This window comes from Ornithorhynchus anatinus, chromosome 5 (genome assembly GCF_004115215.2).
Source record: "Ornithorhynchus anatinus isolate Pmale09 chromosome 5, mOrnAna1.pri.v4, whole genome shotgun sequence".
NCBI lineage: Eukaryota > Metazoa > Chordata > Mammalia > Monotremata > Ornithorhynchidae > Ornithorhynchus > Ornithorhynchus anatinus.
The window spans coordinates 69972373-69998457 of NC_041732.1; the positions used below are offsets into that span (position 1 = coordinate 69972373).

At 43.9% G+C, this 26085-nt stretch overlaps 1 protein-coding gene and 1 non-coding gene across 9 annotated transcripts in view; one reads left to right on the forward strand and one right to left on the reverse strand.

Annotated features, from left to right (window-relative positions):
* Window positions 1-26085, forward strand: part of RERE (arginine-glutamic acid dipeptide repeats) — a 517539-nt gene that overhangs the window by 395670 nt on the left and 95784 nt on the right. The window lies entirely within an intron of this gene.
* LOC114812733 lies at window positions 6175-6312 on the reverse strand. Its single transcript, XR_003760383.1, has one exon. It is a non-coding gene; the product is annotated as a small nucleolar RNA SNORA7 (small nucleolar RNA).

A 26085-nucleotide genomic window follows, 5' to 3' on the forward strand; every position in this document is an offset into this window, starting at 1 on the left:
AAGTTGGTCCTTTTCCTAACAATGTCGTTATTTTTCTTTCTTCTTTTTTCTTATTCATTATCCTTCTACCTCAGACTGAATATTTCCAGTTAAGTACTTATCATACCCTATATAAAAAGGAAAGTTGGTTGGGTTTTTTTGTATGTTTTTTTTTTTAATGCTCAGGGTCACCTGAGGGAGGTGTTTCAGAGTACAGGGCGTGGGCATGCCATTCCTGAGGGAGGTGTTTCTGAGCAGAGGGTAGGACGCTAACCCCAAATCGAATGCCTGACAGCATAAGCTAAATTATTCCTAGGTGTTCCGAGTAATCTTTTTAAATCAGATTTTTTTTTTATGAGGCATTTTTCACTGTTGCCAAGGGGGGAAAAATCTGCTGTGTGAAAGATTAATAAATACTATAGCAGTTGGTTGTTGAAACTGTGTTTTCTATCTCATTTTCAAGGACGTCTAAAAAATGGAGATAGCTTACACCTTCAGCTGCTCTCGATCATCTTTCTGTGTTCATTTAAAAATGAGAACAAGACACAAGAGGGCTTGAGAGATTGCATTTGTTCTCCCATAGGCAAAGTGGTTATTTTATAAATGAAGAGGACTAAAAAACCTTCTCCTTGGTAGTTTCTTAGCAACAGAGCTGGAGTCAATCTTCTGTGTATGTGTGTAATGTATATTCTATGTATAGCAACATTAGATGTAGAGCCTTACAGCTTCGCATGTGAGACGGAGATTGGACTGGTAATAGGAAACTCTGAAAGAGAAAGGAGGAAAAATAGAAACTGTTCAAAGTGAGAGAGACTAGATCAGTCCTAGTGATGGGCCCCACTCGCTAAATCAAAGTTTCTCCCAGGTAAATAACTCACGGTGGCCCTGAGCAACATAATTCCGGACTCCACTACCCACCGGCCCTTTTCGATCTTTCCCCGATAACGGGTCTGCTGTACATTATTCCACCTAATGACTTTTCCTCCACTTTTTTCCCTGTCTCTAGCACCGAACACACACTAGTCATCTTTGGGGTTGCTATGTGAGTCCTGAGCCATTGCTTCAGGATCTCTAGGCTTGTGTCCAACCCAATTTGCTTGTATCCATCCCAGCGCTTAGAACAATGCCTGGGACAATTATTATTATTATTATCATTTGATAATGATGCTCTGTTACCTTGCTAGAATCCCTCTCTTCACTGTTTTGCAGGCAAGAAAACTGAGGAGTTAGAGGGGTTGGGCAGTCTTAGGAATTTGTTTCCTATTACCACAAGAATTTGGTGTGTCTGTTGAGAAAGAGCCACTCAAAGGGGTCATTGGAATAAGCCCTAGGACCCAAGGTGTGGATTCCATCTACTACACATTTATTATTTGTATGGTGACTGAGGGCATGATAGATACGGAACTTCCTAGGGTCTTGTTGCTAAAAAATGTCGGAGTGACAAGAAAATATAAAATGGGTGAGTGGTCCGATTTTGATGCTGTGAAGGCAGGGTTCTGTTTGCTTGGAGGTCTGCAGTTCCGGTCCAGTCCAGGTCAAAGTTGGCTGTAGCTAATTAATATACAATACACTCAAGTTCTCTCATAACACATATTTACACTTCTGTTTCATCCCGGAGTAGAGAGTAATCGATCGCTAGCATGCATTCATTTGGAGTAAATGTAGTGTAGTGTCAGAAGAAGCATTTGCAATTATGTGTGCATGAGTACTGTGTTTACTGAAGTAAGAGTTTGCCCCCAGTTGCAGGCTTTGTCAAGAACACAGCACCCACATCTCGAAAGAGAGCCTTCTTGGGCTTTCTTCCCAATTTTATGGTTTTCTAAGTAATGATGCTTTTGATTTTTGTCTCTGATCTTAAAGTATTCCTCTCAATGTCAGTGTTGGTTATCAGTTGTCATTATAAGTCATATTTATTGTGTGGTTACTGGGTGCAGAGCACTGGACTGAGCACTTGGGAGAGTACAGTATTATAGAGTTGGTTGACCCCTACCCTGTGCCCAACAAGCTTATTTTTTTAATCTTTCCTACTTATTGCCACTTACCAGAATGTTGGATAGAAAAATATTGTGCTGCAGCAGAGATTTATGCCTGGTGGAGGACTTGTGTCCATAACCACCTTAGCACTGACTTTGGTCCCTCAGTACACTGTTCTACACACAGTAAGCAGTCAATAAGTACGATGGATTGATTGATTTCTGGCCTTACTGACTCAGGGAGGGAGCTGCTGCCAGCATTCCCAGCCTGCTGACAAAATACCAGCAAAGGATGTGGCGGCTGACAGATCAGATTAAAGGAAGAAAATCCTGGGGCTGAGCTAGTGGGAGGCAGGTTCAGCGTATCGGAAGCCAAAAACTGAAGGTGAAGCTGCCAACGGCTGTCACCCCCAAGTCCACAATTAGCAAAATTAGCAGTGGGAACTGAGGAGGCGATGGAGAGACAGGAATAAATAGGCCTGGGCAGATGCTGAGCGTTTGTCCAAAGCTGTTTTATACACATCCCCATTTTGATGTTTCCTAATGGATTTTAATTGAGGAAATTAAGGTTTGCTGGAGCCAGTGCCCATCGTTTGATTCATTGAAATGCACCACCTAGTGGCCAGCGAGCATCTTTGCAGGAATTTTCTCTCTCTAGCGTCAGAATCTTGCCACCAGATAGTGAACAGATTGGCCTTTGCAGGAGCAGAAATGGTGTTTTGTCCATTTTACCCTGTGAAGCAGCTTAGATCTAGCATATTCTTGGCACCACCATCAATGGATTGTTCCCCGTACGAATTTCTCCCCAGAGGTTGGGTTTCTTCTATAGCTGGAGGCATCTCCGTGTAAAGAACTGCTCCGGGAGGAACTCCAGAAGAAGTGTTCCCCTAGCTCTTCAGAGAGGGAACATGCAGAATGGAGGGAATTTCTGTGTAAGACTGGCTATATCCTTACTCATTAAGAGCGAATGCAGTTTCTTCGCTGAAGTAATGGGAAGTAGGACCGTAGGTTGAGAGACTCCTATGACCTGGGCTCCTGGGCTTCTGTGGTGAAAAAAATTTGGCCTTTCAGGATCTGGAGGCTCAACTGGCTTCCTGTGCTGTCAGCTGGAATATTCCCCGCTGACTTCTCCGCTACCTGGCCAGGCACCTCTAAGTGGCCAGAGAACCTTAGGCCATTGTAGGTGCTTTTGGTTGAGGTGGATTTGGGGCTGCTGGTGGTCCCAATCTCTGGGCCTTGGAGAACAGCTGCCTTGTCTGCCTGGATCCCCTGATGCCTTTAGGTGATTCACAGAGTTGGAAATCAGCTGCTCTACTGGGGTAATCTGAGCAGAGTAAAAGTGTTCAACAGACAACAAAGTGAGGATCCTGATCCTTTGACTCCTATGGCAGACCCCAGCATATTACATCATCTCACTACTGAAATTCTGATTTATTAACCTACTTAGGAAGGCCCTGGAGATGCATTGGTTCATCACCTGTGTTATTGAGAGTGTGGGCTGTATATCTGTGTCCCGTGAGGTTCCTTCAACATCCCCAAGTGTGCTTTCATTTTTTTCTTCCAATGCTGGTGGTAACAGCTTTTTCTTCAATAGAGGGAAATTGAGAGACTCTTCAGATCCATATGGAGCAGAGTGGGGAATGATGCTCAAAGCTACTTCCAAGTGAAGTAAAAACTAACCTAGAAGTGAATTAAGGAGTGGGGTGCCAACTGCAGTGGGTTTTTTTTCCAAAGTACATATCTGCCTAATCCCAAATTCCATTCAGAAAATAGCATCCCTTAAGTGCTTAATAAATAATCATTGAGATTCTCATAATTTCCAGACTACAACAGAGGTTTAGGCAGCCCATGGACATCTGGAGCAGTGCCATTTTGGGATGGGCTGCCAAAAATAGAAAGTCCTCCCCCAACAGACACACCCAGCATCAGCCTAACATAAATGCCTTACTGGTGACCTACCTCTTTCTGTTGGAGTTATGAAAAAGAGCAGAAAAGAAAAAAAAAGTCACATCCCTTTCGCTTCCTATTGAAAAGACAGATGGGGGAGAAATTGGTTTAGATTTTGGAAGGTGGGCCAAGCGGTTAGTAGGAAAAGTGATGATAAAGCTGCAGAAAGAGAGCCAAAGTCAGTGGAAATGAAATAAGAGAATCCACCCACTCCCCAGGTGAGGCAGACAGCAGTCCTGTATTCTGGCCCTCAGTTACTACTGTTGCCAGAAGGCAATATCAGGCTTTTGTGACTTAAGCCACATGGCATATATCTTTGAATATTGTGAAATACTTTTTCCTTAAGGGTTTAAACTTCCTAGTGCGTAACGAGGGAAGAAAGAACAAAAGCAGGTTTGAGGGATTTTTTTGTTTTGTTTTCACGTGGGAAAAAAAACAACTGCTCAGTTGCTAGTAGGTATGTCTGTCAGCTCATCTGTGGCTTAACCAGTGACAAATCGGTTCTTACTTAGGAAATCCTGATCCTGTCAAAGCCATAGCTGCTCTTGTGTCCTTTAGTTCTCCACGCTGATCTTTTTGTGCAAAATAAGGGCCCCAGATGCCACTCTGCAGCTCATTTGCAGGTTGTGTTTGCATGATAAATTTTATTTTTCTAATCTCCCCATCAGTGGTGGCAATTTTTTTAATCTTTGAGGCGACATAAAAATGCATTTTAATGAAGCAAATTATATAGCTTTGTCTGCTTTTGTGCACAAGCAGGGAGGCCATATTCAATTAGGCTGAAAAATGATCATTTGTTCTATTATAGGCTAGAGCAGAGCGGGTGAAAAAAACTGTGATCCATCACCAGTTGCTCCGCTTTATGTTACTTAAATCACTTGCCATTCTGTCAGCAGCTCTGAATTCTCTCTGGGAGCCATTATTTAATTTAAGTTTGTGGAGGTGTCACTCGTTTGCTAATAAGCTTCTTTCTGGTAGCAGGCACGCAAGACCTAAATATTAATCATTTGGTCTGCCCATCCAGGGATCCTAATTAGTAAGGAGGGTAACAGAGCCAACCGTGCTTAGTTAACCATTTGGAAAAAAGGCCGCACCACCAGGCTCACTGTTTCTGTGGCTTGAGGATCCATTTGATGATCTAGACTAGAACCCGAAAATAACTTTGTTCCTGAAAAGTGCTAGCCACCCACCAGCCTGAGGCTAGCGTTCCTTCATGCCCAATGAAATCTGCTGCACATTTAAAGGGACAAGGGGATGAGTGGTTTAACTCCCTGGCTAGAGCTCCAGGGCGTAGATTTAGCTTGGGGCTTTCCCCTCCATCAAGGGAGAGTAGGGAGGAGAGGAGTCAGGTACTCCTGCAGCCCCAGGTGCTCCTCAAACTCATAGTTCGGAACTCCGAGTGGGTGCGCTGGGAGCAGGGGCGGTGAGGGAAAGGTGAAACAGTGAGGGAACTGGGCCAAGTGTGGCCATCTTCTGGGTTGCCGCAACCTAGTTCCATCCCAGAGAAGCGGTGCAGTTTAATGGATCGAACTTACTGAGAAGTAACACGGAGTAGTGGATAGAGCACAGGCCTGGGAGTCAGAAGGTCATGGGTTCTAATCCCAGCTCTAACCACTTGTCTGCTATGTGACCTTGAGCAAGTTGCTGAACTTCTCTGGGCCTCAGTTACCTGATCTGTAAAATGGGGATTAAGACTGTGAGCCCTATGTGGGACAGCGACTGTGTCCAACCCGATTTTCTCGTGCCCATCCAAGTGTTTAGTACAGTTCTTAGTACATAGTAAGCACTTAAATACCATGATTATTTATTATTATTATTAATACAGGCCTGGCAGTCAGAAGGACATGGGTTCTAATTCTGGCTCCGCTACATGTCTGCTCTATGACTTTGGTAAAGTCACTTAACTTCTCCAGGCCTCAGTTACTTCATCTGTAAAATGGGGATTAAGAGTGTGAGCCCCATGTGGGGTGGGGACTGTGTCCAATTTGATTAACTTGTATGTACCCCAGTGCTTACAGCAGTGCTTGATACATAGTAAGCACTTAAGAAGTCTTGTCTTATGCTGTCTAGTCGTCTCTTACCCATACTGATTCCATGGACACAACCCTCCCAGAACCCCTCTCCTCCATCTGCAGTCGTTCTGGTAGTAGCTCCAAAGAGGTTTCTTGGTAAAACTATGGAAATGGTTTACCAATGACGACTTCTGAGCAGTAAACTTGAGTCTCCGCCCTTGACTCTGTCCCATACTGCTGCTGCCCAGCACAGGTGAGTTTTGATTTGTAGCAGATTGTCTTCCACTTGACAGACACTGCCCAAGATAGGAATGGAATGGATAGGCCTCTGCTTGACTGTCCCTCCCATAGCCGAGACTAGTAGAGTATTAGAAACTCTCCAGGTGTGATCCTAAGAGGGTGCTTAACAAGTACTGTTGTTATTATCATTATTATTATTCCTAGGAAATGAGATTCTAAATGTTTCTCTTGGATTTTGTTGCTTAGTAGGGTGGTTTTGGCATCTGCGTTTCTTCCTCCCTTCTTCCATCGGATCAGAGCCATGAAAATTCCATCCTTTGGTTATCAGCAGCCTCCGAACTTAAGGAACAAAGCATCTGCAGCCAATTTCTCTGGAGCATCCAGAGCTCTCAGTAGCCTGCAGATCTGTCGTCTCCATTCCACTTTGCTTGCGTTTGTCTCTCTATTTTTGTTGGTGTCTAATTCAGCTCACACTTTCCTTTCCTTTCCTCTTTCTTCCACCCCCGTCAAACATTCAAAGTATCCCTTTAGATTTATATTGCTTTTAGGCTACACTGGGAGATGGATCAGCTAGTAGCTCATGCATTTAGAGGAGTCAATAGGCATCACACCATATTACCCTCCACTGGGTTGGAATAATTTCAAGCACTCAAATCAAGCATTCTATTTGTTATGAGTTGGGGGCTGGGGGAGACCTTCACCTCATTTTGATACCTGTTTTAGAATTGAATTTCTGATGCAGAACTGAGCAATAGCTCTTTCATGAATAAGCAGGTAACCTTAGTGTCCCATCAAAAAATGGAGAAAACATATATATGTACGCTCAGTATGCCTAAAATATAGGGGTATCGTTCTGTAAAATTCTGTGTAGTGGAAAAACTGGTACATGTGCAACCGTTTCTTCCAATACTGTACCATGGCTTTTCCAGCTAGACGTGTGGTTGGGGAAAAAAACGCCTAATTCTCTGACTTCAGTCTTTTCCAAAACCCATGGTAAAAACACTATTTTTGGAAGTACTGAGTGGGTACATGTGTGCACACATACACACACACATGAACACAGTGAGTTGTCTGTCATACACAAAGATCATGCCACTGATGGTGAAATTAGTCTGTGGGTGTGAGGTATCCCAACACCAGGTAGGCAGTATTCATTTGTGGTGGTGTTTTCTGAGCCATATACACATTCTGACCCAGTCCCCCTGAATCCAACAGCATGCCTGGTGAAATGTTGAGGACTTTTTTTTAAAAAAAAATGGAATTTGTAATAATAATAATAGTGGTATTTGCTAAATGCTTACTTTGTGCCAAGCACTGTAGTAAATGCCAGGGTAGGTACAAGTAAATCAGGTTGGACACAGTCCCTATACCATGTGGGGCTCACAGTCTCAATCCCCATTTTACAGATGAGGTAACTGAGAAACAGAGAAGTGAATGACTTGCCCAAGGTCACTCAGCAGTCGTGGGGGAGCCGGGTTAAGAACCCATGACCTTCTGACTCCCAGGCCAGGGCTCTATCCACTGTGCCCTGCTGCTTCTAAAGCGCTATGTGCTAGACACCTTTCAAAGCACTAGGTTAAACACAAACTATTCAGGTTGGACAGAGTCCATGTCAAAATCTTAATCGCCATGTTAGAGCTGAGGTAACTGAGGCACAGAGAAGTTAAGTGACTTGCCCAAGATCACCCAGCAGACAAGCAGTGGAGCTGAGATTAGAACCCAGGTCCTCTGATTCCCAGGCCCCCGCTCCTTCCCTGATGGTTGGTGAGGAAGGTACTGTTGCAATCTATGGTGGAATCAATCATATTTATTGAGCGCTTACTATGTGCAAAGCACCGTACTAAGCACTCAGGAGGGTACAGTATAACAGAGTTGTTAAACACGTTCCCTGCCCAAACCGAGCTTACAGTCTAGAGGGGAAGACAGGCATTAATATAAATAAATTAGGTATATATGCATAAGTGCTGTGGGTCTGAAGAGAGGTGAATAAAGGGAGCAAATCCAAGGGCCACCACAGAGATAAGATGTGGACCTCCTCAGCAGCAGACCCTGCTGTGACATCATCCCATTTGTCCACCGTTGTTGTGAGACACATCTGCTCACCCTGTTGTTGGGGCCGTCCCTGGGAAGATTCCATATATACACATACTCTTTTCATCAATTAATCATTTATTGAGAATTTATTACGTTCAGAACACTGCACTTGGGATTGTACAATATAACAGAGTTGATAGACATTTTCCCTGCCCAAAACGAGCTCACAGTCTAGAGAAGCTTAAACCTGCCTCTAAACCTACATTCATGAGCCTGTTCTTTCTCGTAATTCCTGCTGACATTGAGGTTCCGTTTCCTCTTTTCTTTCTTTTATCCAAGAGATCTTTTTATATTTGGCACAGTTTTTGAGGAATTTTTTTTTTTCAGTATTTTGAGACACTCGCACAAAGAGAAAGGAACTTATGAATCATCGGCTCTTTTTAAAACTACTTTTATATTTTAGCTGCCAAGTTCCCCGCATGAACCAGCAACTTATTCTGTAATTGGTTGGCAATGTGGCAGGGCTCTCTCTGTCACCGTGGCATTCTTGACTGTTTTTGGCATTGGGAAAGTGAACCTTATGACTGGACACTGTCATTTGCCATCCTGAAGGGAAATAGCACCTGGTGTGTGGAAAGTGCTAAGCCCCTATGAAGCCTAATGCTTTTTGAAAAGGCAGGCTGGTCTGTAATTTTCTTATAAGTGTTTACCCCCTTTCCTAAGGCTGGATCCATAGTGAGAAGAACTATATCTGTGAGGAAAGATTTTATAAATTGGGGTGTATTGATCTAAAGACAAGAAGAAGCAGCATGGCCTAGTGGAAAGAGCTCGGGCCTGGGAGTCAAGGATTTAGGCTCTAATCTTGGCTCTGCCAGTTAACTTCTGTGCCTCAATTTCCTCATTTGTAAAATAGGGTTCCATCCTACTCCCTCTTACTTAGATTATGAGCCTCATATGGGTAGGGATTTTGTCCTCCTGATGATTTTGTTCTTCCCCAGTGTTTAATATAGTGTTTGGCACCAAAGTAAGTGCTTAACAAGTATCATAAACAAGCAAACAAAAAAATCCCAGATTTTTAGCACTCATTCTACTTTCACTCACTTGAATTGAACAAATTAGATTGACCCCAGCTGGTCATGTTTCTTAGGCATATTTCACAGAGACTACTGAATGAATGTGACAAATCCATAATCCTATCGTTAGCTTTGACTCGTCTTTCTCGTTCAACCTACATCTTCAGTCTGTCACCAAATCCTGTCTGTTCTGCCTTCGCAACATCACTAAAATCTGCCCTTCCCTCTCTATCCAAACGGCTGCCATGTTGATCCAGATACTTTTATTATGGTCTTATGGTATTTGTTAAGCACTTACTATGTGCTAGGCCCTGTTCTACGTGCTGGGGTAGATAAAAGGTTATCAGGTTGGACACAGTACATGTCCAATGTGAGCTCACAGCCTTAATCCCCATTTTGAGGGTGAGGTAACTGAGGTACAGCGAAGTGAAGTGACTTGCCCAAGGTCAATCAGCAGACTAGTGGTGGATTCGGGATTAGAACCCAGGGCCTTCTGACTCCCAGGCCCGTGCTATCTCCACTAGGCCACACATCTTCAGTCAGTCATATTTATTGAGCGCTTACGATGTGTAGAGCACTGTACTAAGCACTTGGGAGAGTACAAAATAACACAAATTCCCCAACTACAACGAGCTTACAGTATACAGTTTTAGTCACTTATCATATCTTGCCTCGACTCTACTGCATCAGCCTATTTGCTGACCTCGGTCCCTCCTGTACTTCCTTCTGATGCTGGGTTGTTTTTCTAAATAAACATTGTCTGTATTTCCCAGGTAATCAAGTGGTTAACCTCCAGTGGTTGCCCATCCATCTCCTCATCAAACAGAAATTCTTTACCATTGGCTTTAAACCACTCTGTCATCTTACCACCTTCTACCTCACCTCACTACTCTCCTACTATAACCCAACCTGCAAAATTTGCTTCTGTACTGCCAACCTACTCACTGTACCTTGAGCTCATCTCTTTCACTACCGACTCCCATCACCCACATCCTTCCTCTGGCCTGGAACTCTCCCCCGCCCCCTCCACTTTCATACCTGTCAAAGCATCATTCTCTCCACCTTCAAAGCCTTATTAAAGTCTCCTCTCTTCCAAGAGATGATGATGATGATGTTGGTATTTGTTAAGCGCTTACTATGTGCCGAGCACTGTTCTAAGCGCTGGGGTAGACACAGGGGAATCAGATTGTCCCACGTGGGGCTCACAGTCTTAATCCCCATTTTACAGATGAGGTAACTGAGGCACCGAGAAGTTAAGTGACTTGCCCAAAGTCACACAGCTGACAAGTGGCCGAGCTGGGATTCAAACCCATGACCTCTGACTCCAAAGCCCGTGCTATTTCCACTGAGCCACGCTGCTTTCCCCATCTAAGCCCTGGCCCTTTGGCATCACTCTTGAGCTTGGATTTGTATCCTTTATTCTCCCCACAATGCTTATCTACATATTCGTGATTTATTTAAATGTCCGTCTCCCTCACTAGACTGTAAACTCCTTGTGGGCAGTGAATGATACCGTAGTCTCCCTAGTAAAGTACTCTCCAAATAGTAAGCACTTTGATTGATTGATTGACATTGTAAAGACAGGACCAAACAAGGAACTATGAGAAGCAAGGTGGCTTAGTGGATCAGAGCATGGGCCTGGGAGTCAGAAGGACCTGGGTTCTGATACTGGTTCGGCCATATGTCTGCTCTGTGACTTGGGCAAATCACTTAACTTCTCTTTGCCTGTTACCTCATCTGTAAAAAATGGGGATTAAGACTGAGCCCCATGTGGGACAGGGACTGGGTCCATCCTGATTAACTTGTATCTACTCCAGGGCTTAGAACAGTGCTTCGCACATAGCACTGAACAAGAACCATAATTATTTTTAGTAGTACTAACTACAGGCTGGTAAAAAATACAGAAAAAAAGATCAGGTGAGTTGAGTGCTTCCACTGGATTTGGCTAGAATAATAATAATTATTATTATTATTATTTTGGCCTTTGTTAAGTGCTTACTAGGTGCCAAGCACTGTTTTAAGTGCTGGGTAGATACAAGGTAAACAGGTTGTCACATGTGGGGCTCAGTTTTTTTAATCGCCAGTTTACAGATGAGGTAACTGAGGCACAGAGAAGTTAAGTGACTTACCCAAGGTCACACAGCAGACAAGTGGCGGGTCCGGGATTAGAACCCACGACCTCTGAGTCCTAGGCCCGTGCTCTTTCCACTGAGCCATGCTGCTTCTCAGGGAAGGGAACTTTGCACTAGAACAGTTATTCCTATCTAGTTATGTGTGGTTTTAATGCTGCGTATGGAGGTTGCCCTTACTTTTTGTGTGTGTGTGGGTGGGTGGGTGCGTAACTGCGTGTGTGAAGGAATCAGAGTGACCAGGGTCTTAAAAAAAAAAAAAGAGGAAGCAATGAACTTTGTTTCACCCTGCCTGCCTAAGGACTCTGAAATTGAACACAAAGCACTCAGAAGGACACCTGTCAGTTTCCGAGAAGGTTCAGAGAAGGCAGCCTGGAGTTCAGAGAGTAACCCAGCAAGCCATGAAGTAGTGGTCAAAGAAGTAGAGCTGGGGGTGGAAAGAGAGGCTGGTCATTTTTTATAACACAGGCATTCATTGTCGTATTTGAGAGCTTCCTGTGTGCAGAGCACTGTACTAAACACTTGGTAAGTACAACTGGGCAACAGATAGAGACAATCCCTACCCAACAGCAGGATCTCTGGGAGTTACTGCAAGAAGGCTAAAAACCCCTTTGCTCAAGGCCCAGGCTCAGGAATGTCTGCACCCAATAGAGATACAGAGAAATGGTGCAAATGCTGGGGTGATTGGGCTCATCAGGCCCCAAACCTCAGGTGACAGCCCTAAGATCTTGTGCACTGAAGAAAAGAGGCAAGGTCCAAATTGGCCTGTCCTCATGAGAGTCCTGAATATGGCCCAGAACAGTCTAGGTATAAATGCTAGTGTGAGTCATGGAGACTGAGCTTGCTATCGGGGAAATTTGATGGTGTTGGCATGTGGCGGAGGGATGTACACCGGGGGGAGGGGGTGCCTCACTTGGTGAGAACTGCAGGCTCTCTGAGACTTAGGGCCTAGAAAGGTAGGATTCAGCTTGGGTACATTTACTATGTTCAACTTCCTGTTGAATTGGAGGGTTAGGGGTCACCACTGGTTGGGGAGTCTAGTGGCAGACCGTACAAGTTCTGTTATCAGGCCCAGGTTACACCTTTGCAAAGCACTCCCTTCTATGAATTTAGGAACTGGGAGCATCTGAAAGTTTGGGGCAGGGAATGTGTCAGTTTATTGTTTTTATTGTACTCTCCCAAGCACTTAGTACAGTGCTTTAAACACAGTAAGCTCTCAAAATAAATTCAAATGCATGAAAGCATTACTGCAACCTTTCCCTACCCTAGAGTGGTAACTGTACAATCTCACATTCATGTAGCTATTAGACTGGAGTTGGCCGTACAGCTTAAAATCCTCTCCATTCATTCGATTGTATTTATTGAGCACTTATTGTGGGCAAAGCACTGTACTAAGTGCTTGGAAGAGTACAATAGGACAACAATCAGACACATTCCTGCCCACAACGAGCTCAAAATCTAAACGGGGAGACAGACATTAAATAAATAAATCCAAAAACAGAACAGCAGTGAGACAGTGCTGCTAGACTCCACTGTGAACCCTTCATGTGTTTACTTCTTGATTCTGCTGGCAGTCCTGTTCGATCTAGGTGACTAGCATTTCAGGATCCCACTCTTTCCTCTTCTCTCCTCTCTGCTTCTTCTCCCCCTACTCTTGAGCAACGGTCTTTTATCCAGCCAGCCAAAGCTCTAAATGTGGAGCGAAGGCCCTAGGAACTGGAGGGAATTTGATAGGTGGAGAAATAATTTCTCTAATGTGCAGAACTTTTTTTTCCTAGTGTTCCCAGCGTGAGACCCACTGTGCCTGGTTGTGTTAGAATACTGGAATGGTCTGAGCCTGACTGAAGGCATTCTCTAGAATACACTTGTCATCACAGGCTTGAAAAAAGGCAGGAAAGCCTGTTCCCCAATCTCAAGAACATCCATTAATGGTATTTATTGAATGCTTGCTGTGTGCAGAGCACTGTATCAAGTGCTTAGGAAAATACAAAACAACAGAGTTGGTAGTCACAAATTGCTTAGTACAGTGCTCTGCACATGGTAAGAGCTTTCAGTCTCCACAAAACAGCCAATCTGCTGCTTTTGGGCCTAGACAACTCATCTGAGGAAGAAACATTTACACCCCAGCTTATATAATTTCCTTTCTGATTCCTGCTACCAGGGGGTTTAAATTTTCCTTCTATTTGTTGTTTGTTCTAGATTGTAAGTTTGTTGTGAGCAGGGGCTGGGTCTACCCACTCTGTTATTTTGTACCCTCCCAATTGCTTCGTATAGTGCTCTGCACATGGTAAGTGCTCAATAAATACAATTGATTGCTCTTAAGAGTAGCAGCTAAAGTTCTCTCCTCTTCCCTCCTTCATTCCACTGCTTTCCCCACCTAACCACCAAAAGGCTAAAAGCTGTAGGGCTCTGGAATAATTGGAACAGTAATAACCTCAGCCTTAAATCAGCATTTCCTCAGTTGAAAGCCTCCCCTGACATGATGTGTTTGTGACTGGAAAGGGTTATGGAATATGTTTTAAATCGCCTTACTCGTAGCATGTAGTGTGGTAAGTGGACAGTTAAAACAAACACATCCTTTTTTTAAAAAGCCCATGCTATAATACCGCTTAAACAGTCTTAAAGGAATTCTTTTCATAAACAGAAACTCTGCTTTAAGGATCCAATATTTCCTGAACATTGAAGAGAATAAACACACAGCATGAAAAATGGAAAAACTCTATTGTGAGTGTCCAGCGTCTCTTCTCTCTTCCCTCTAGACAGTAAGCTCGTTGTGGGCAGGGACCATGTCTACCATCTCTGTTATACCATACCAAGCGCTTAGAACAGTGCTTGGCACATAGTAAACGCCTACAAATACCATTATTATTATTATTATCACTCTCCCAGGAGCTTAGTATAGTGCTCTGCACATAGTAAGTGTTCAGTAAATATCATTGATTGATTTAATAATGATGGCATTTGTTAAGCCCTTACTATGTGCCAAGCGCTGATACAAGGTAACCAGATTGTCCCAAATGGGGCTCACAGTCTTAATCCCCATTTTACAGATGTGGTAACTGAGGCACAGAGAAGTTAAGTGGCTTGCTCAAGGTCACACAGACAAGTGGTGGAGTCAAGATTAGAACCCATGACCTCTGACTCCCAAGCCCATGCTTTTTCCACTATGCCACGCTGCTTCTCACATGTAACTTACATATGTAACTTAAGTGATATAAGCTGCCGGTCCGCCAGTCCCAAGGTGTGATGTTTAGAGAACTTCCTGGGAAAAGTGGGACAGGGAGGACTGTGTCTGGCTTGATTATCTTGATAACTTCGGTATATGTTAAGCATTTATTATGTGAATGAATAAATGAATTAATTTAACGTTAGACCCACTCTCTTTGCTGCTTTATAATTTTAATGTTTAAAATAATTATAATGGCGTTTAAGTGCTTACTATGTGCCAGGCACTGTACTAAGCACTGGGTGCGTGGCTCAGTGGAAAGAGCACGGGCTTTGGAGTCAGGGCTCATGAGTTCGAATCCCAGCTCTGCCACTTGTCGGCTGTGTGACTGTGGGCAAGTCACTTAACTTCTCTGTGCCTCAGTTCCCTCATCTGTAAAATGGGGATTAAGACTGTGAGCCCCACGTGGGACAACCCGATTCCCCTGTGTCTACCCCAGCGCTTAGAACAGTGCTCGGCACATAGTAAGCGCTTAATAAATACCAACATTATTATTTTATTATTATTACAAGTAAATCAGGTTGGACACAGTCCCTGTCCCATGTGGAGCTCACAGTCTCAATCCCCATTTTACAGATGATATAACTGAGGTACAGAGAAGTGAAGTGACTTGGCCTTGGGCCACGCATCAGACAAGTGGCGGAGCCAGAATTAGAACCCATGACCTTCTGACTCTCAGGCTCATACGCTATCCACTATGCCATGCCATCTGCTTTTGGGATCCATTACAGATCTTACCACATGTGCAAATCCCTCTGGTTTATGAGAATATGAATCCCAGAAACTTAGTGAAAGTTGACATTTTATGGCAATTTTAAAGCACAGCGCTTCACATAATTTTGACATTTCTCTTGTGTCTACTCAGATGAAGAGCATTTGACATACTTAGCTTTCTCGACATTTAATGGTATGCTCCCTTTCTTTCCTTATGATGTTTACAATTGACAAAGGGAAGTGTCTCGAAGAAGAGTAGGATTGCACTGTGGGACGGATCTCTTTTCAGACTGCCTTCATTTAGCCTAAGCCTATCAGAAAACAACGCTTTATGTGGTAGAGCACGTTTATTACATCTTAAAACAAGCCACAATCAGAAATGAATACCTTCCTGTACTGGGCAACTTCATTTGAATTATAATCAGCTGCTTTCTGTTACTGTCATTCTGCCTAGCATCCACTATACCTCTGGTTGGTCACCTGCAGCTTGGACATTTAATTTTTATCTGCATTTCCAAGGCATGTGGAGCAGTGCTTTTCAGGAATTTTGAAGGCTTTTATTAGTAGAAATTAGTATGATTAACCTATTCTAGTGAAATAATGTCAGATAGCATGTTCCAGTGATTATCTGTCTCTGATCAAAGCCAACTAGAGTGCTGCATTGTAATGTGTTTAAAAGGCATAGCAACATAAGGAAGCCTATTTTATGGACAAAAGTCTTGCTGCTTTATTGTATTCTTCTAGCAATGCCAGCCCCTTTTCCTGACCTTAGCAAATATTTTCAATAGTGTGGGGAGAAAATCAAGTTTTTGTTTTTTTTTTTTGAACTTTTTCACATCTCAGTGACTCTATCCAATTTCTACCCAACTTGAAGCCCTGTGATTCCTCTATTAACCACCAGGGGGGGAAATCCCAAGATGATAATAATAATAATAATGTTGGTATTTGTTAAGCGCTTACTATGTGCTGAGTACTGTTCTAAGTATTGAGGTAGATACATATAATTAGGTTGTCCCACGTGAGGATCACAGTCTTAATCCCCATTTTACAGATGAGGTAACTGAGGCACCGAAAAGTTCAGTGACTTGACCTTAATGACTTGCCCTCTGTGGCTTCCTCATTTAAAAACCTGTTCAAATATGCATCCCCCTGCCCCAATCTCTGCTCCACCCCAAAAAGGAGATCTATTTTCTTCCTTCCTCCTAGCTAAATTGTCCTCGCTACATAGCCTGGTGGAAAGAGCTTGGGCCTGGGAGGCAGAGGACTTGAGTTCTAAACCCAGCTCTGCCACTTGTCAGCTTGTGCGACCTTGGGTAAGTCACTTCACTTCGCCTCAATTGCCTCATCTGCAAAATGGGGTTTCAGTACCTGTTCTCCCCCCTAATTAGAATTTGAGCCCCTTGTGGAACCTGAGTATATTCGTATCTACTCCAGTGCTTGGCACAAAGTAAGTCCTTAACACATTCCAGTTATTAGGCTGCAGAAATTTTGGTGACCCACAGCTAGCTCATATGCTTCAGAACAATTTGGGAAGATACTAGGGTCATTTAGTAAATGGCTTTAGCTCATGGCTTCAGAAATCATGACGATTTAAAAATAAAAGCACTCTGAAAAGTCAGGATTTAATTTTGGTTGGTTTTTTAACCCAGCTGGTAGGGTCCTTGTTCAGGTGAAGGGCAGTGGAGCTGCTTTTTGATCTGGTTCCTGGTGAGCTGTTGACTTTATCTCCTTAACAGGATCTCATTTCTGTTACCATACACTGTGATCTCAGCCTCCCCACTGCTTTTGAACAATTAGTAATTGAGCAGGAAGTGTGTTTTTATTACAATAGCCTTTTGATTTTGATTTTACAATCGTGTACTGTTGAGCAGAAAGCAGAGGCGGGGAAGTGGCTCTCTGAAACACATTTTTGACAGAGAGAAGTCTGTTGTTTCAGCCACTTGGCTATCTGTCAGCAGTCCTCAGACTTCCCTCTTGTGTCGGTTGCCTGGCAACGTGGGGCTGCAGCAATCAAACCGTGGCCAGTGCTTTTCCAAGCCCAGATTGGTGGATGATTTATTAGCGGGGCTGCAAGCGTGGTAAACCCAAGCCGCAGAAATGGACCCTTTTAACAGGAGGCGACGCAAACCACAAAGGGGAACCCGAGGAGACAAACTTGAAGACATCTTTGGGGGAGGTATGATAGAGGAGGTTCAATATAAAGATTTTAAAGAAGTCATTGGGGCTTTCAATTATAGGGAACTAAAACTCTCAACTGGAAATGGGCATGTGTATAAAATGCATGTGTATCTGCCCATAAACATACATATATCATATTATACATATATACACATATGCATATATATTATATATATTATCAAGTGCTCTCTGTGTGCAGAGCACTGTTCTAAGCACTTGGGAGAGTATAATACAGCAGAGTTGGTACACACATTCCTTGTCCACCATGAGCTTGCCCAAGCATGCACACACACAGACCCACATACACAACTATGAGTTTGCATGGATGTAAATCGTGTGTTGTATCTCAGTGAAAGCTGGCTTTGAAAAGAAGCCGTTTTTTAAAACTGACGCACCTGAATGTTAAGTGACCGTATAAAATGCATTCCACTTCATGTCCTTACCTATGAGAATCTCAGTGGGCTTTATAAACAGGCCGCAGGGCCCAGGAAGTTAAAATGGCTGGCCTGAGGTCACACAAAAAGCCAGTGGTAGATCCCCCAAATAGAATCCAGGTCTCCAAACTTATATCCTTGTGCAAAAGTTGTCATAAAATTCTGGAACCTGGGTAAATACTTTAGCTCTTAAGCTGTCATAAGCAGAAGAGTTCACTCTTCCACTTAGAAACCCATCCTAAATTAAAGGTAGTATGGCTTGCCTTTGAACTTTTGTTCTCTTTGAACAGGTGTCTACATGGGTCCTACTCTGGGTTTGTGTGAGGAAAAGGGAGCTGCCATTTTGAGACTAGTTAATTCTCTTCCAGCAGATGGCTCCTACTTACCCCTTTTGCCTCTGCCACCGTCTTCCTTAACCTTTCCACCTCCCTAAAAAATTAAAGCCAAATTACCTTTTAACAATCAAAATTTCCTATTTCAATTTCTTCTGTAAAGCTAGGAGATAAAAGACGACTTGTGAGGGTTTTCCCCATTATAGATAAAATCCCAATGGGGTTGCAAATGAGTAAAAACCGTATCTCTGAAAGCATCCTGCATATAGTATTTAATGGATAGGGGAAAGGAAAGCTATCCAGTCTGACCTCCTGAACAGTAGCCCAAAAATGTATTTTCATCAAATTCTAAAATACATAGGAACTCAAATGCCACTCCGCACGCAGTCCGATGTATCCAACTGTGTATGTAAATGTGCTATTAGTGTGTTTGTATTCTGAATAAATATACAAATCTAATCTGTTTATATATGTAATTTACACACAGCTGTGTTCATGCTCACTTAATACCAATATTTTCAGCGGGAGTGAGGTATCATGGGAGAGCTATTGTTCCAAACAAAAGATAACAGTGCAGCTCCATGGAGGGGCTCATTACCATCCCATGATCTTGTGGCACTCCCTTGAGGGTGTCTGTTCTGAAACGATTGCCATTCTGTGAGTGAATGTTACAATATTGAACAGGCAGACCCTAATGAACAGGAATCCTGTTTACCCGTTTGGATCCGTTTCCTTAGTTTGACCTTCTCCCCCACTTTCCCCCCTCCCCCCCCCCCATTTCTAGAAGTGGAACATGTGAGACTTTTTTGTATGTTGGTTGGTTTGCTTTAGTTTTCTTCTGTTTAACAAGAACAGAAGACTGGGAGCTGGATTCCTTGCCGTGGTGCGTCTATGGTTCATGGGTTGTTCTAGGGTAGTTCTCCAGCTCCTCTTTTTCCCTGTTTCTGTGAGGCGAATCGTGGTCAGTTGAAGAGCAGGTTGAGATCATACAGAGGAAAGGGTAAGAGGAGTTGGAATCTCAGACCTTACTTACAATAGATTTATTTTCCAGCTCTGATTTTCCACTTTATTTAGCATGATGGCCCTTCTAGAGTTGCAGAGTGTGATTGTGACAGTGAAGTCATTGCTCACCCCTTGCAGAACGATTCAAGTGATCCTGCCCTCATAATGTTTTAAAACTCGGAGGGCAGGGGGCTAAGGAGCTGGGACCTCTTCAAGACTGCCTGAAAGAGCCTTTGGAGATTGCCCTTCCAATTCTTCCTTTGTCATTTGTGAATCGGATAAAAGCCTCCTTTTTTCAGTTGTGTTTCCTCCTGAGCTAAGAACTTGTTTGCCAAGAAAAGGTGAACTTTTTAATGGCCTACATATGAGCGACTTACAAGCCAAGTTTAAAGTTGAAATACAGATCTTTGCCTTACAGATATGCACTCAAGCGTTTTTTTCTAATCGGCCCTCAAGGGCAGAGCCTCCTGAAGGCTGCTAATAATGAAAGGACTTTTGTGTGCTGGTCATGGTCCTCTAGGCACAGAGTGCACCCAAACGAGTAAGAGTTAGGTTGACAGTGATGCATCGTATAGTCAATCAGTGGTATTTATTGAGCGTGTACAGTGTGCAGAGCACTGTAGTAAGCGCTTGGGAGAGTACAATGTATCAGTATAGCAGACATGTTCCATGCCTACAGCGAGCTTACAGTCTGGACAGACGTTAAGATAGATAAATAAATGGCGGGTATGGACATAAGTGCTTAGGAGGCTGGGAAGGGGGATCAATAAAGGGAGCAAATCAGGGCGATGCAGAAGGAGCGGAAAAAAGGAAAAGAAGGTTGTCAGGGCTGGCCTCTTGGAAATATGTCTTCAAAAAGGCTTTCAAACTGGGGAGAGTTATTGACTGTTGCATATGAAAAGGGAGGGCGTTCCATGTCAGAGGCAGAAGCGAGAGATCGGCATCGAAATGGTTGAGGTTGTGGTGCAGTGAGAAGGTTGGCATTAAAGGAGCAAAGTGTGCGGGCTGGGTTGTAGAAGGAGAGTAGAAAGGTGAGGTAGGAGGGGACAAGGTGATTGGATGCTTTAAAGCTGACGGTAAGCAGTTTCTCTGTGATGAGAAGGCAGATGGGAGGGCAACCACTGGAGAGTTTTGAGGAGTGGAGAAACCTGGCCTGAACATTTTTGTAGAAGACTGATCTGGGCAGCAGAGTGAGGGGAAGTTCAGGGTTTGGGTGGGAAGGTAAGGAGTTCTGTTTTGGACATATTAAATTTGAGGTGATGGCAGCACATCCAAGTAGAGATGTCTTGAAGACAAGAGGAGATGCGAGACTTTAGAAAGGAAGAGAGATCAGGGCTGGGGATGTAGATTTGGGAATCATCCGCGTAGAAGTGGTAGTTGAAGCCACGTGAGCAAAAGAGTTCACCAAGGAAGTGAGTATAGATGAAGAATAGAAGGGGACCCTGAACTGAGGGACACCCATAGGGGGTGGGAAGCAGAGGAGGAGTCTGTGAAAGAGACTGAGAATGAATGCCCAGAGAGATAGGAGGGAGAACCAAGAGAGGACAGTGTCAGTGAAGCCAAGCCTGGAAAATATTTCCAGGAGACGGGGATGGTCGACAGTATTGAAGGCATCTGAAAAGTCAAGGAGGATTAGGATGGAGTAGAGGCTGTTGGATTTGGCAAAAAAGAGATCATTGGTAACCTTTGAGAGGGCAATTTCGGTGGAGTAAAGGAGATGGAAGCCAGATTCGAGAAGCAGTGTCTCGTAGTGGGTAGAGCAGAGGCCCGGGAGTCAGAAGGACATAAGTTCTAATCAGGATCCACCACTAGTCTTCTGTGTGACCTTGAGCAAGTCACTTCACTTCTCCGTGCCTGTTACCTCATCTGTAAAATGGGGATTGAGACTGTGAGCTCCATGTAGGACGGAGACTTTTGTCCAACCCGATTTACTTGTATCCACCCCAGTGCTTAGTGTATGTAGTATGGCCTGTAGTATGTATGTAGTGTATGTATGTATGTAGTATGGCCTGGCACATAGTAAGCGCTTACAATTATTATACCACAATTATTATTATTGGCTCAAGGAGAGAATTGGAGGAGAGGAAGTGGAGACAGCAGGTGTATGTATGTAGTGTATGTATGTATGTATGTAGTATGTATGTAGTGTATGTAGTATGTAGTATGGCCTGGCACATAGTAAGCGCTTACAATTATTATACCACAATTATTATTATTGGCTCAAGGAGAGAATTGGAGGAGAGGAAGTGGAGACAGCAGGTGTAGACAACTCAAGGAGTTTGGAGAGGAATGGTCGGAGGGAGCCGTGGGGTTAAGGGTCAAGAATTAAGGGTCAATACAGAATTGGTAGACACATTCCCTGCCCTCAAGAACCCTGCAGTCTTATGGAGGTAACTAAGTAGCAATTTGAAGACTGATATACCACACCTACTTCCTGCACAAACAATCCAGTTGAAGCCATAATAATAGTGATTAATGCCAACCTACTTGCTGTACCTTGATCCTGTCTGAAACTACCTCCCCCTTCATATCTTTTAGTGCCATTGTTCTTGTCTGTCCGTCTCCCCCGATTAGACTGTAAGCCCGTCAAACGGCAGGGACTGTCTCTATCTGTTGCCGACTTGTTCATCCCAAGCGCTTAGTACAGTGCTCTGCACATAGTAAGCGCTCAATAAATACTATTGAATGAATGAATGAATGAATATCTGACAGACCACCACTCTCCTTATCTTCAGATCCCTCTTCAAATGATATCTCCTCCAAGAAGCCTTCCCTGACTAACCCCTCACTTCCCTAAACTATTGGTTGTTCCCTCTGCATCGCCTATGCACTTGGGTTGGTACCCCTTAAGCATTGTGATACCCAACCCTCAGCCCCTCTGCATGTATGTATTTATCCTTATACTCTGTCCTTTCCCCTATCTGTAACTTCTTGTACTGTCTCACTGTGGGTTGGGATCATGTCTGTCCGCTCTCTTTTATTTTACTCTCCCAAGCTCTTAGGTCAGTGCTCTCCACACTTTAAGTGCTCAATAAATGCCACTGATGGGTTGATTGGTTAATTATTTGGATAAGTGCTGATCATGTGTGCGAAGCACTGTACTAAGCTCAGAGGTAGAAACAAGATAATCAGATTAGACACAGTCGCTGTCCCACACAGGGGCTCATAGTCATCTTCTCTTTTGTTGATTCATTCAATCACATTTATTGAGCGCTCACTGTGTGCAGAGCACTGTACTAAGCGCTTGATGATGGTATTTGTTAAGCGCTTACTATGTGTCAGGCACTGTTCTAAGTGCTGGTCATGTGGTGAGGCTCTTGGAAAGGACGGTAAATTCCCGGAACAGTCAAGACCTCCTGTGGTAGGGTAGCCCACAAAGATATTGAAAAGGTGAATTGCTGGCATCGTGTCTGGTTCTTGGGTAATATCAGTGGTGGCAATTTTACGAGGAAATGCAGGTGATCACATACATTGACCTGGACAGGAAAGAGAAATTAGTCTCTAATTAGGAATCCGGGTGGGGGAAATTTGGGGGCTTGCATCCCAATTAATGAAAGTTGAGCTACAGTCAAGGGGCAAGTGAACTAGAAAGCTTCTTGTGCCTCAGGGGCCTGTGGGTAGGTCTAGTCTTCTTTTAGAGGGCTCCTGGCACTGAGAGTGAGTCTTTCGCCTGAAGAAATCTCCAGAGTTGCTCTCATAAGGCCTAGACTTTCTGGGTCAGGACTTGGGGACGTGTTCATTAGCAGTTTATACAATCCTCAAATCACTAGGTTGAGTTCCTGGACTATTAGCCCCTCCCCTTCTGCTTGGTACCTTCTCACCTCTGACAGTATTTCCTGACTGGAATAGGAGCGGTGAAAGGGTGGACAAATGAGGAACTGGAATTTGAATGCTTTCCAATCGAGGAGGATTAGGATGGAGTTGAGGTCGTTGGATTTGGCCATCGCCCAAGTCATTGGTGACCTTTGTGAGAGTGCCTTCTGTGGAGTGAAGGGGATGGAACCCAGATTGGAGGGGGTCACAGAGAGTATTGGAGGAGAGGAATGTGAGGCAGCAGGTGTAGACAACTCACTCAAGGAGTTTGGAGAGGAATGGTAGGAGGGAGATGGGGTGATAACTGGAGGGAGCCGAGGGGTCCAGGGAGGGGATTTTTTAGGATGGGGATAAATGGGCATGTTTGAAAGCAGTGGGGAAGCCATTAGAGAGAAAGTAGTTGAAGATGGCTGTTAGGGAGGGAAAAAGGGAGAGGCCATGTGTTTTGATAAGATGTGAAGGAATTGGTTTGGATGAGCCGGTGGAGGGGGTAGATTTTTGAAAGGAAGCAAGACATCTCATTGCTGGGAAAGATGGTAGAGTTGAAGAGAGGGCAGGAAGAGGGAGGGACTGAGGAGAGAAAGGAGAGATTTTAGGGAGATCACACCTGATAGCATCACTTTTCTTAAAAGAGTAGGTAGCCAGATCATTGAGAGGGAGGGGGAGATATGGGATATGATGCCTCTTTACTTGTTTTGATGTCTGTCTCCCCACCTCTAGACTGTAAATCCATTATGGGCAGGGATTGTCTCTCTTTTTTCCTGAATTGTACTTTCTAAGCACTTAGTACAGTGCTCTGCACACAGTAAGTGCTCAATAAATACAAACAAATGAATATATGAATATGGGGTTTGAGGAGAGAGTTAAATGTCTGGATGCAGTTATGCAGTGGATGAATTTAGCCTGATATTTAGATTTCCACCAGCAGCGCTATGCAGCTCATGCACAAGAGCAAAGGAGACAGAATGTGGAGGTGATCCAGGGCTGTAGGTTAGTGATATAAGATCAACTAAGAACTAGGAGAGCCAGTGACTTGAGTTCAGTAGACAGGGTGCTGTTGAGAGTGAGGGAAGGTAGTTTGGAAATGGAGGCCAAGTGGGGTATGAAGAATTGAGAAAATTGGATGGGGTCTAAAAATTGGAGGTCTCTCTGGGGTAAGAATACAGATGTATATGGAGGAGGTGTGTGGGAGAGAAGGCAAGTGAGGAGGTTGTGGTTTGATAGAGGGATTTCCGAGTAGGTAGGGTAGAGATTGAGCAATGGCTAGAGATGATGAGGAGCGATAGAAGGCGGACAGCAGAAGGGTCTTCAGGAACATCTGTATGGATTTTGAAGTCCCCAAGGGTCAGGTACAGGCATGGAGAAAGAGAGGAGAAATGTGAGAGAGATCAAAATGGTTAAAGAAGTTGGAGGTGGGACGTGGGGGGCGGTAGATAACTATCACTAGAAACTGCAGTGGGTAGAAGGGGCGGATAATATGGTCTTCGAAGAAAGGGAAAGAAAGGAATGGGGAAAGTGGAATGATGTGAAAGTGGTATTGGGGCTTGAGAAAGAAACCAACACCTTCTCCTTTCTCAGGGAGTCTGGGGGAGTGGGAGAAGATGAGTCCCCCAGTGGAGAGAGCAGCATGTGAGACACTGTCTGGGGAGACCCAGATTTCAGTGATGCAAAGGGGAGTAATGATTGGGTCAGGAACAAGTCAAGGATGAAAGGAAGCTGGGGTAGACAGGAGGGGTGGGACGGCACAAGGGGTAGGGAGAGTTGGGGTGGTGGAGGGGAGCAATGGAATGGGCTGACTGGATTGGGGGATCGAAGGGTCAAGATGAGGCCAGGGAAGTTTGGGTTTAGTTGAGATAAAAGACAGGAATAACTACTTAGTCTGGTGATACCCAGAGAAGATGGTTGAATTGTCCATGGCTTTTTGAGGGTGAAGGGGCCAGGGTTTGAAAGAAACCCGAAGAGGTGGTTGAATCATCCTTAGGTTCTTGAGAGTGAAGAGGCCAGTTATTAGGAGTAAACAAAACAGGCTAGGTTGGTGTGAATGTAAGAGAAAGCAGGGACTGAATAAGTACGAAGACAAGCCAGGCAGCTCTTGAAATGTAAAAATGTGTGAATCTGTGCCTTTGTTACCTGGGGGTTAGGTGGCCACACCCTGACTGCAAAGAAAGAGGGAAGATGAAGAAAATGGCCACTCCTCTGACCCCCAGTCCTGTGCTGTTTTCCTCCAAGCCACACTGCGTTATACAAGTACTAAGTTTTGCATACAGGAAGATGGGTAGTGATTCAAAGTCACTCTCTACCCTGAATCAAAACTATAGTTTTAACTGGCCATAGCACTGGGCCTGTTCTTATGTTATACCACTGGATGGTGTTCCTGGATGATTATTGTGGTAGCCATTATCTTTCACCAAGAGGTCGCCTCAGTTTAGTGGATAAAATGATTCCTGAGATGTATATGCCATTAATTTTAGTTTGTAAAAGCCCATGGGATTCTTTGAAACTGAGTAGAATAAATGTTTCTGTGGTTAGTGCTCCTGTAACACAGAGGTTTGTGTTCTTGAAAAAACCCACATTATAACTAATATATAAAATACAAACATAAGTGAATATAAAAAATATAGTGTAATATGTAGAAGGCCTAAAATCCACTGTTTCCTCTCCATCCAAGCTGCTACTACTACATTGATCATATTTATTCAATTCAATCATATTTATTGAACACTTTCTGTGTGCAGAGCACTGTACTAAGCACTTGGGAGAGGTTCATCTAAGCACCCTATCCTACCTTCACTACTGCATCAGCCTCCTTTTTGATCTCTCTGACTCTTCCAAGAGGCCTTCTTCGATTAAGCCCTCCCTTCGATGACTCCCTCTCCCTTCTGCATCGTCTGTGCACTTGGATCTCTGACCTTTGGGCATTCGGTATTTGCCCCTCCCTCAGCACCACAGAACTTATGTACAGATCTGTACATTTTGTATTGTTAATGTCTATCTCACCT